The sequence below is a fragment of the Podarcis muralis genome, chromosome 3 (genome assembly GCF_964188315.1).
Source record: "Podarcis muralis chromosome 3, rPodMur119.hap1.1, whole genome shotgun sequence".
NCBI classification, from domain to species: Eukaryota; Metazoa; Chordata; class Lepidosauria; order Squamata; family Lacertidae; genus Podarcis; species Podarcis muralis.
The window spans coordinates 111662917-111675255 of record NC_135657.1 but is presented as its reverse complement, the minus strand read 5'-3'; positions in this window follow the sequence as shown (position 1 = coordinate 111675255).

Sequence of the window (12339 nt, the reverse complement as noted above, 5' to 3'; positions counted from 1 at the left end):
CGTGATGTATGGAAGTGAGAGCTGGACCATAAAGAAGGCTGATCGCCGAAGAATTGATGCTTTGGAATTATGGTGCTGGAGGAGACTCTTGAGAGTCCCATGGACTGCAAGAAGATCAAACCTATCCATTCTGAAGGAAATCAGCCCTGAGTGCTCACTAGGAGGACAGATCCTGAAGCTAAGGCTCCAGTACTTTGGCCACCTCATGAGAAGAGAAGACTCCCTGGAAAAGACCCTGATGTTGGGAAAGATGGAGGGCACAAGGAGAAGGGGACGGCAGAGGATGAGATGGTTGGACAGTGTTCTCGAAGCTATCAGCATGAGTTTGACCAAACTGCGGGAGGCAGTGGAAGACAGGAGTGCCTGGCATGCTCTGGTCCATGGGGTCACGAAGAGGCGGACACGACTAAACGACTAAACAACAACAACAAATTGACGTTCTCTTGGAAGCCTACAGGGGTGAAGATGTAGATCCCTGAAGGTGGAGATGTAGATCCCCTACAGTGCAAGCACAGAAAAGACCCAGTGCTTGCTACCAGCTTGCCTAACAACTTTGACTGGTGGGCCCAGGAAAGGGAGGCAGATGTTGGTCTTAATATTTGGACAGATGGATGGCGGATAGGATCCAGGCTTCTTTGAAATAAATATGGAAATAGAGGTGAGGGGGAGTGAGCGTAGGAATGGGGAATAAATTTGATTCAGTGCACATTTAAAGGTGAACTTACCTAATCCATACTTTCTGAAACTATATGCAAACCAAAACACAGCCATCCTCTGGAATTCGCATTTCTCTGAATTTTGCAATGCAGTTCTCTAACCAAGAAATGTGTTTTTTTAAAAATACATATCCAAGAATAAGGTGTGCATATAGAGTTGTGAGGAAGAGTCAGTAGATGCTGCAAGGAAGAAGGAGTAATGGTGTTTTTGAGTTTGGACAATAGTGTGGTTTTACTCTGTATGCTCTTTATGTTTGTTTTAAAACTAAATAAGAAATACATTTTAAAAGATAAAGTGCATATCAGGGGACATTGTGCATATCAGGGGAAATTGGGTCTGTCAAAAAATGTGTATACTATGGGAAATTGAACATAAAATGTGCACAGTAAGAGAAATTTGTGCAAAAATACTGAAAAAATTGTGAGAGGCAAAAATTCATAAACGGGTATGCAAATGTGAATAAGCAAAGTTAAGATTGGAAGAATGTAGAAATCAGAGAAACCAAATTTGTTGTTTTCATTCATCCAGAGGAGAGAGAATCCTGTCACAACTGACACTCTTGCAACCTCACTGAGGTGACTCAACTGTGCCTGGATGGTACCATCTCAGGCGGAAGGCCTGAAAGTCACATGATGAAATACTAAATGCAGCAGTATTTTTAAAAAGGCCTCTACATAATTAGGGAGAAGGGTCCCAACCTAGCCTTCTCCCCATTGTGCTTGTTTTCTATTTGCAGGGATGTGTGTGTGTGTGTGTGTGTGTGTGTGTGTGTGTGTGTGTGTTCTTTCTCAAATGATCCCCTACTTAAACTTTGAAGGGGCACTGAGTGTAAAACAGGTTTCCTACATCAGTGGGAAGCGGGTTGTAGATGTGGCAATTAGTCGAGGACTGCCTGGATGAAGGACAGAGAAGTTTGTGAGAATGTGAATAGAAACTAGCCTACTGTACAAAAGTCACATTTATTGCTCGGGTGCCTTTTGCTTCTGCCCAGCACTGACACAAAGGATTTAGAAGGGTCCCCCACTGCTGGCACACAAATAAAATGAGTTATTCTGTTCACAGTAGGGTACCATAAATCTAGATCCATGTGTTCCTTAGCATGATTGTGTTCAGTGATCATGAACACATGGCACTCATGTTGATCAAGGCTGCTGGGTTTTTTTTTCATGATTCGTATGTGTGTTCTCCATCCTGACTTTTCAGGCAAAAAAAAATGACCCAGGGCATATTCTGCTCCAGATCAACGAGTATGTGAGATAAATATATGGTACCGATTGATTGATTGATTGATTGATTGATTGATTGATTGCTTCCTCTTCCTCCAGATTGTGAGAAAGTACATCACAGCCTAGGACCCTCGTACCTACAGGACCGCCTCTCCTGGTATGCCCCATGGAGGACGTTAAGGTCCATAAATAGCAACACCCTAGAGGTCCCAGGCCCTAAGGAAGTTAGATTGGCCTCAACCAGAGCCAGGGCCTTTTAGCTCTGCCCCCAGCCTGGTGGAACGCCCTATTGCAGGAGATCAGGGCCTGCGGGATTTGACATCTTTCTGCAGGTCCTGCGAGATGGAGCTGTTCCACCTGGCCTTTGGCTTAGAATCAATTTGATTCCCTCCCCCTCTTTCTTTTTTCCTTTCTCCTCCTGTGAAGAGGCTGCATTTTAATGTTTTAATGTTGTATTTTAATCTTGCTTTTAAGTTGTATTTTAATCAACTTGTTTTTATTATTGATTGTTAGCCACCCTGAGCCCGGTCTTGGCTGGGGAGGGCAGGGTATAAATATTATGATGATGATGATGATGATGATGATGTGTGTTGTTCTCTAAGGCTGGATTCAGGTGTTGGGCAAATAGAAGTGGAACCCATACCTGCAGATTTCAAAAAAAAGGGGGGGTGATATCTTGAAAGACACCTGTTGTGAACCAAACCTTTCTGCAAACATTTGCTTTCCCTACTTTAAAATTAAAGCAAAGTTCAAGAGTATATATATAATTTTTAGGGCAACCTACAGTTTCCGCTTGATTACCCTGTCATGTTTAATGCAACAATATATCAGCTGCTAATAATAAAAAAAAAATTAGCTCAGTCCTTCTCTCTGGAGAGCTGGCCTGAACCATGGGGCCCTAAACTGTAATGCCTGCAACAGACATGCTACCCAATTAAATTGTTAGGGAACAGGCTTTTATATCCTTAACACCTAATTTGCTATTGTTTCTTTTAAAGTGTTTGGCTTCCCTGTGGCTTTTGTGCTCCTTCTTCTGTTTTATGGCTCTCTCTCTGTGTTGTGTTGCATTGCATGCAAGTATTCTTGAGGCCTACTTAAGAGTCCCCTCACAAATTCGGTACAAGGGAAAACACGGGACCTGATCTCTTCCCGTGGAGCAAGATAACACCACTGTGTCAATGGGGCAATTAGACCCTTTGAGCAGCAATTTTTGTAGCACTTTATTAGTGACAGAAGTCCAATTTCCCCCTTATTTTCTTCCTTTGAAGGAGATTGAACATAAAGACAAGCAATGAAATACTGACTGTGAACCTTTCAAGTTGCAGGAGAGATGGCCAAATTCCTGATACTGTCAATAACTCGTATTGCTGAATTTTTGTAGAGAGTAGTATATTTGTTCCCAATTTGAAAGAGGGAGAAATGAAATATGGTCAAAGTACATATTATTTTATTTTGTGTGGGACAGAAGGGATTGGGTAGCATAATTTATCATAATAAACATGGACGAAGACAGTCAGATAGTCAGGGACTGCCAACTCTGTTGTCAATATGTTGAGTTGAATTGTAAATGAGTAGGATACATTTAGTGTTATAGTTTTTATCATTGTTGTAAAATATATTATAATAGATTGTGCTATTAGTTTTTAATTATTTTATTGAGTAGGGTACCATCTTCTATTATACCGTTGTACGATTTGGTGATGGACCTTGGCTCATCGATAAAGATACGAATTTGGAATATTTATTTGGTACTTTAAAATGTGATCCTATGCATGTCTGCTCAGAATTAAATTTTACAAGTGGGGCAACCCAAGCCCCCTTTGCACCAGTCTTGCAGTGGGAGATTGGATTGGATGGGGGTGTTCTTTCAATTAGCCCTGCCAATCTCCCTCACTCCAGAGACATTTCCCAATTGTCACCTTCTTGCAAGAAGGGCAATTCTGGCATTTTAAACAACCAGTCCTTCAGGTCCATATTGAGACGCTATTGGCTCATGGGAATTGTATTGCACAAGCATTTAAAACCTTTGAACCTGAATTTTTTATAACTCCTTTGTCACCACAGTATTGGTGCTGCTTGATATTAGAATACAGTGGTACCTCAGATTACAGATGCTTCAGGTTACAGACTCTGCTAACCCAGAAATATTACCTTGGGTTAAGAACTTTGCTTCAGGATCAGAACAGAAATTGGGCGGCGGCGGCAGTGCAGCAGCAGTGGGAGGTCCCATTAGCTAAAGTTGTACTTCAGGCTAATAACAGTTTCAGGTTAAGAACAGACCTCCGGAACAAATTAAATTCTTAACCTGGGGTACCACTGTATGTATTCATCAGAATGACTAAGAGCAGGGCCGGATTTAGCTTTGATGAGGCCTTAAGCTACTGGAGATAATGGGGCACTTTATATGTCCATCTGTCCTTTGTCAACAACAAATTGTTGCTGTTTTTTGTGCTGAATATATGCTATATGGTAATTTATGGACCTAAAAGGTATCTAAAGCCATTTGCACATAACAAAATATGTATTTTATCAAAGTAATTGTTGAAAAGTCCATGCAGTATTCAAATTCCCTGCAGAATGTAGGCACCCTATATATGTTGTTGTTGTTGTTTAGTCGTTTAGTCGTGTCCGACTCTTCGTGACCCCATGGACCAGAGCACGCCAGGCACTCCTGTCTTCCACTGCCTCCCGCAGTTTGGTCAAACTCGCGTTAGTAGCTTTGAGAACAGTGTCCAACCATCTCGTCCTCTGTCATCCCCTTCTCCTTGTGCCCTCCATCTTTCCCAACATCAGGGTCTTTTCCAGGGAGTCTTCTCTTCTCATGAGGTGGCCAGAGTATTGGAGCCTCAGCTTTAGGATCTGTCCTTCCAGTGAGCACTCAGGGCTGATTTCCTTAAGAATGGATAGGTTTGATCTTCTTGCAGTCCATGGGACTCTCAAGAGTCTCCTCCAGCACCATAATTCAAAAGGATCAATTCTTCAGCGATCAGCCTTCTTTATGGTCCAGCTCTCACTTCCATACATCACTACTGGGAAAACCATAGCTTTAACTATATGGACCTTTGTTGGCAAGGTGATGTCTCTGCTTTATAAGATGCTGTCTAGGTTTGTCATCACTTTTCTCCCTAGCTTCCTATATATAGAAATGAGCAAACCAGTGATATTTTAGGGAGCAGGCTAGCAGATGGGGATCATTACTTGCGTCATAGGAACCTACACAACACAAAACACTGTTGCTGTATGTTTTTTAGTTTATTTCTTTTTTATCTTATATTTTGGAAATGTACATCCAGTTGTTTTTTCCTTTAACTTTTTTTTTGGGGGGGGGGCTAAGCTATAGCTTGTTTAGCTTATCCGTAAATCTGGCATTGACTGAGAGGGGAATGAACTGAATCAGGCACATTTGGTTTAATTTTCAGCTATTCCAACATGAATGGACAAATGGGCACGAATGGCATTTCCATTCAAGACTCCCATACACCTGGCGACAGGAGCGAGACATCAGTGGAACCTGCACAAAAATGGAACTTTTACTTGCACCAGCAGTGTAACATGGGAGCAGTGAGCCAACATGAGCTCATCCTCTTCCATTTGGAGAACTGAGAAACTGCAACTTGTAGCTTTCTAGCTCATGGAAGAAAACAGGCAATCTTGGAAGACTTTGCCGCTCCCATATTTGTATAAGTCGCCCTCTGATGTCTACTCAGAACTGACTTCAATCAGAAGCTCTGTATGGCCAAACCTATAGAGAGGATAGGGAGACAAGTTTCCTTGCATTAGGGACAGTTGTTTTCTTAGAATGTTTAGCATGCTGTGCATTTCATATGGGAGCAGATGAGTCTTTGAAGAGAAATAACCCAACAAAAATAAGGAGAGAGAGAAAAGGTTACTTAATTTCAATAAAGTAAAAAATTCACATAACAAATTTATTTGTAAGCACGAAGGAAAGGTGTCAAAGATGGGGTGATTTTGTAGGAAACTGGACTCCATTGGTTGAACTTTACATATTGAACTTACTCAGGGCTTTTTTTTCATCCGGAACTCTCCGGAACTCAGTTCCGACACCTCTCAGGTGGGCACCATTGCCCTCCAAAGAGAAAGAGGGAGGTGAAGTCTTCATGGTGAGTTCCAGCCCCTCTTTTTCTAGAAAAATAGCACTGGATTTACTTATACCTAGTTCACAGTTATGTTAAGGGATAGAATTTATTGTGTAACCTCGGGTTAACAACTTAATTCGTTCCGGAGGTCCGTTCTTAACCTGAAACTGTTCTTAACCTGAAGCACCACTTTAGCTAATGGGGCCTTGCACTGCCGCTGTGCCACCGGAGCACGATTTCTGTTCTCATCCTGAAGCAAAGTTCTTAACCCGAGGTACTATTTCTGGGTTAGTGGAGTCTGTAACCTGAAGCGTATGTACCACTGTAATCGAATCCAAAAGTAGATTTGGTTCTCTTTCCTTCCAGGCTGACTGATTGATTGTTAAATCTGTAAACTCCTGGATCATGAGAATTAACCTAGCATAGGGAAACTCACAAGTTCATGTTACTTGTGTATATTGTGTTGAATGGTATATAACTATTGACAACTATTATTCATGTTGGCATACACGTATCAGATACAGGACCAGCATTTCACGATTATAAAAATGGGCAAGAACACGAGTTTGCACTAACAGAAATGCACAAATTGTACATACAAAACACAAGCATTCTGCTGGGGGAACCTCGAGTGCAAGAAGAAACAGGGTCAGAAATATTTCGCGTAATGCTGGTCCTCACCAACCTGAGCAAAGAAGCAGAAGAAGACATTCAAACCGTTAAGGTCAGGCCATAAAGAGTCAATGGTTTGTTCTGGGTCACTGATTTTACAGATAATCAAAGGCAGGATCATTTGTCAAGGATATTGTTCATTTAATATTTAGGGATTATGGGAGGTATTCAGTTTAGACTCATTGAAATGAATGGACCTAAATTGCGTTCATTAATTTCAGTGAGTCTACTCTGAGTAAATACTACGCTTAGTTTGTTTTCATTGTGTGCCTGTAACTGTTTGTTAACTACCTTGAGTCTCTTTGATGAGATCACTTAGCAAATTATGCAATTTCTAGCATGCCTAACAAAGATTACTAAAAGAGGTCTTGCCACCTCTATCCTAATGAAATCCGTTAATAAGAGGACTTCCCTTAGCTAAACACAGAGTCTTTGGCTCGTGTTATTTTGCCCTTGGCAAACATTATTTTGCCCTTGGCATCACATCAATGCAGAGAGCCTAATGGTGCACAATTTAAGCTAGGAGGGATGTTTGTTCTTGGAAGACCCTGGATGGTATTATGAACGTGTTAAATGAGCTATTTCTCTTTGTCAGAATCAAGAACTAACTGTGATGGATCCTTCGCTCGCTCGCTGACTCACTATGTTTTAGAATTCTGTTGGAAGGCCAACAAAATTGCACAGAAGAGTGCATGTCTGTGATCTGATGAACATTATCTGCTGGAACTTTCAAAAGGCATTTTAAAAAAATCTCTGGCCCAAAGGAAACACAGGGATCATGGAAAAAGAGAATGAATCCTTTTATGGATTTTCAAATAGACAAATGAAGGATTCAGACAATGGGGCAGTCTTTACAATAGACAGTTTTCAGTGGAGGGAAGTAAGCAGGGAATTCTGGAAGAGGTGTACATTGGTTCTGTGCACAGCCTGAATTACAAGTCAAGTAGGGATGATCTGGATGAGGTTATCACATTCCCAAGTTAGCTTGCACTGTGAGCAAGGCATCTCAAATCAAATCAGGGATTCCTTAAATTCCTAAGTCACTCACCTCAGTACAATTTCTCTCTCACACACTCCAGTTGCAGAGTTCTTCTTGTGACTCCTTGCTGTCCAATATTTTTTATTAATGTTTATTTTCCCTTTGCCTCCATTAAAGTAAGTTCTCAGGTGTGCTGCTCATTGTCAGCCTAATTATTACCCATTTACCCATGGGTTCCTCCTTCATGTTTTCAGACAAATTGCCCACCAGACACTAGGTGCTGGGTGATTTCGATTTCACCCACCTCAAAATGGTAAAGTCTGTCATTACAGAAGCACCAATGTCCTCATCATTCTGAAAGCTGGCTGGATCCATCTTCTCAGATTGGACAACCATGTCTGAAAATTGCACCCAGTTCTGGAAGAAGGAGGAGGAGGAGGAGGAGGAGGAGGAGGAGGAGGAGGAGGAGGAGAAGAAGAAGAAGAAGAAGAAGAAGAAGAAGAAGAAGAAGAAGAAGAAGAAGAAGAAGAAGAAGGGACTTTCTTCTTCTTCAATATATATATGGGTCCAGTCATGGCCGACTCTGGGGTTGCGGTGCTCATCTCGCTTTATTGGCTGAGGGAGCCGGCGTACAGCTTCCGGGTCATGTGGCCAGCAGGACTAAGCTGCTGGCCAGAGCAGTGCACGGAAACACCGTTTACCTTCCCGCCGGAGCGGTACCTATTTATCTACTTGCCCTTTGACGTGCTTTCAAACTGCTAGGTTGGCAGGAGCAGGGACTGAGCAACAGGAGCTCACCCCGTCGCGGGAATTCGAACCGCTGACCTTCTGATTGGCAAGTCCTAGGCTCTGTGGTTTAACCCACAGCGCCACCCGTGTCCCTACTTGTTGATACTAACTGAGGGAAAATTGTGCTGAACAGTCCAAAGGTCTTGCCAAGTGTTCCTGTGTTTTTACATGAGAGAAGGGTCGTATCGACTCCATCTCTGAATAGCATAGGACTAATTTTATTACCAGGGTTCAGAAAACTAACTGGAAGGGAAACTGTGTCCTCCATCTAAGCAGAAGATCTGGCATGGTGTAGTGGTTAGAGTGATTGATCTAGGACCTGGGAGACCAGGGTTCAAATTCCGACTTGGCCATGAAGCTTGCTGGGCGACCTGGGGCTAGTCACTGCCTCTCAGCCTTACCTACATAATAATAATAATAATAATAATAATAATAATAATAATAATAATAATAATAATTTATTTATTTATATCCTGCCCTCCCCAGCCGAAGCCGGGCTCAGAGCGGCTAACAACAATAAAAGTAACACAGCTTACATAAAATCACAATCAATTAATTGAAATGCATTCTAAAACCAATTCATTCTAAAAATCAATTCAAAATCAAATTAATGGCAACCATTGGGCTAGAGTTCTGTGAGGATTGCCAAAGGAGGGAGTCAGGCTGTGCCTTGGCCAAAGACCTGGTGGAACATCTCTGTCTTGCAGGCCCCACGGAAAGATGTCAAGTCCCGCAGGGCCCTGGTCTCTTGTGACAGAGCGTTCCGCCAATGTTGATGGGATGAAACGGAAAGTGAGAAAACCACTTGGCCACTTGGAGCTCCTTGGAGGATTTGCATCAAATAATAATTAAATAATAAAATGGGGGCGTTGAGGGGGCTGCTAGCCAATTCACACAATCAACCGAGGCCTGGAACCTGACGTGCAACGTACCTCTTTAAATCTAAGCCTTCCATCCCAGTGACCAGGGAGGATGCTAAGAAACAACTGGAAACCAAACACAGACATAGGATTAATGTTGCTCTCAGCAGCAGACTTCTTTCCTGCATTAAAGTCAACACATCACCGAACACTTACTTCACATTCTCCCTGGGGTGGCCCATGAATTCCCTTTATAAGATTAAGGCAGGCTCCATCTCTTCCCCACCCACCATCCACCCCGCCCCGCAAAATAATTTGCATTTCTTTAATTTTCGCATCAATAGACTCATTAGGGGCCTTTTTGGCCTTGCGGTTTCCTCCTTAACATCTCCATCGTTTCCCCTCTTTTCATTCACGCTCGTTTTGCATTCATCCCTTGTCCCAAATTCCTCTCTTTGCAGTTAAAAATAACAGAGTTGCCAATGTTTTGGAAGCTGCTGGGATGATTTTTCTTTTCCCTGGAAAAGGTTTTCCCCTCTCTCTTTTTTTGCCCTCCCAGCCTCGGAGTTCAAAGGGACAAGTTTCCAGGCACACACAGGCAACCTTGCCACCAGGAGGGAAGGAGGTGGGGCGAGGAAATATACTGTTTTTTCCTGCAAATATTCATTTTGGTGTCAGCTAAGGCTATGATATTGCTGCCATTAGGCCAGAAAAGAGCAAACGAGTTAGGCAGACAGCAAACATGAAGGTGATTTTTTTTTTTTAATAGCAGCATAAAAGATCAGGGAAGTTGAAAGAAACGATGAGAAGCTACAGGATGGATCCAGCAGTGCGACTCACGCAGCACGTTGGCGATTAATATGCACAGAACAATAATTATACATACTTTATCAACCTTCTGAGAAAAATACAAAACATTAAACAAAGCCGCAAAGACTTATAATGTCTGGTTTCAATAGATTTTTCAAATGCTTAACTCAGTCTACGGGATAAGTTCATGACGATACCAACAAAAGGTAAGTTCGGTGATATTCACAATACCGAGAGATGATAGTAGAGTTGTTGTTGTTGTTGTTGTTTAGTCGTTTAGTCGTGTCCGACTCTTCGTGACCCCATAGACCAGAGCACGCCAGGGACTCCTGTCTTCCACTGCCTCCCACAGTTTGGTCAAACTCATGCTGGTAGCTTCGACAACACTGTCCAACCATCTCGTCCTCTGTCGGTCCCTTCTCCTTGTGCCCTCCATCTTTCCCAAGATCAGATTCTTCAGCAATCAGCCTTCTTGATGGTCCAGCTCTCACTTCCAAACATCACTACTGGGAAAACCATAGCTTTTACTATACGGACCTTTGTTGGCAAGGTGATGTCTCTGCTTAATCTTAATTCTGGTTTGGGATTCATCCAGCCCAGCCTTTCGCATGACAAATTCTGCATATAAGTTAAATAAGCAGGGAGTTGTAGAGTTGTAGATAGATGTTAATAAGTTTGTAGACAATGAAGTTGTAGACGACAGGGTGCCGGCGTTTTGCACCTTTCTTGGTTTAAGCTTAAGAGACTGATTTGCTTAGCTTAAGCCAAGAAAGAGTATTCTCTATAAGATTGAATATCAATATACATATCAAGACTTTGAGATTAGACCACTGAAGAAGCCTGGAAAACTATCTTGGGAGTGTGCTACCTGCAAGCCCCAGTTAAAGGGCCCCATCGGGGGAGAACAGCGGCCTTTTGATTACTTGGACTTCCAGGGCAAAACAGGTGCAAAATGCCGGCACCCTGTCGTCTACAACTTCATTGTCTACAACTTTATTAACGTCTATCTACAACTCTATAAAGCGACTCGGGTGGCGCTGTGGGTTAAACTACAGAGCCTAGGACTTGCTGATCAAAAGGTCGGCGGTTCAAATCCCCACAACGGGCTGAGCGCCCATTGCTCAGTCCCAGCTCCTGCCAACCTAGCAGTTCAAAAGCACATCAAAGTGAAAGTAGATAAATAGGTACTGCTCCGGCGGGAAGGTAAATGGCGTTTCCATGCGCTGCTCTGGTTCGCCAGAAGCAGCTTAGTCATGCTGGCCACATGACCCAAAAGCTGTACGCCGGCTCCCTCGGCGAATAAAGCGAGATGAGCGCTGCAACCCCAGAGTCATCCGCGAATGGACTTAACTGTCAGGGGTCCCTTTACCTTTACCTTACAACTCTACTAGCATCTCTCGGTATTGTAAATATCACTGAACTTACCTTTTGTTGGTCTCTTCATGAACTTATCTAACAGACTGAGTTAAACGTTTGAAAAATCTATTGAAACCAGACATTATAAGTTCATTTTAGGCTGGGTAGTTCGCGAGTCTTTGTGGCTTTGTTTAATGTTTTGTATTTTTCTCAGAAGGTTGATAAAGTATGTATAATTATTGTTCTGTGTATATTAATCGCCAACGTGTTGCATGAGTCACACTACTTCTATCAGCAGCACAGGTTGGATTTTTCTAACAGGATGGACCCAGGCTAGGTTCGCCTCACTTCCTGCTGAAAGCAATGGGTCTTAAGAGTTTGGATTTGATATCCCGCTTTATCACTACCCAAAGGAGTCTCAAAGCGGCCAACATTCTCCTTTCCCTTCCTCCCCCTCAACAAACACTCTGTGAGGTAAGTGGGGCTGAGAGACTTCAAAGAAGTGTGACTGGCCCAAGGTCACCCAGCAGCTGCATGTGGAGGAATGGGGGCGCGAACCCGGTTCACCAGATTACGAGACTACCGCTCTTAACCACTACAGCACACTGGCTCTTAAGTCACTGTGATGAAGTATCCACACTGATTTCACTGGGACCTAACTTAGGCTGCATTCCCAACCATGCCTCTTTTCATGGACTGGTTGGACACAGGGGAATGGTGGGAGGAATCACCTAGAGAACCACCAAAGGAAGAAGGCTCAGACCCCAGGGAGTAGTAGTGGGATGATGATGACTGGTCAGAGGGAGAAGACTGAGAAGAGGAGGTGTCAGAAA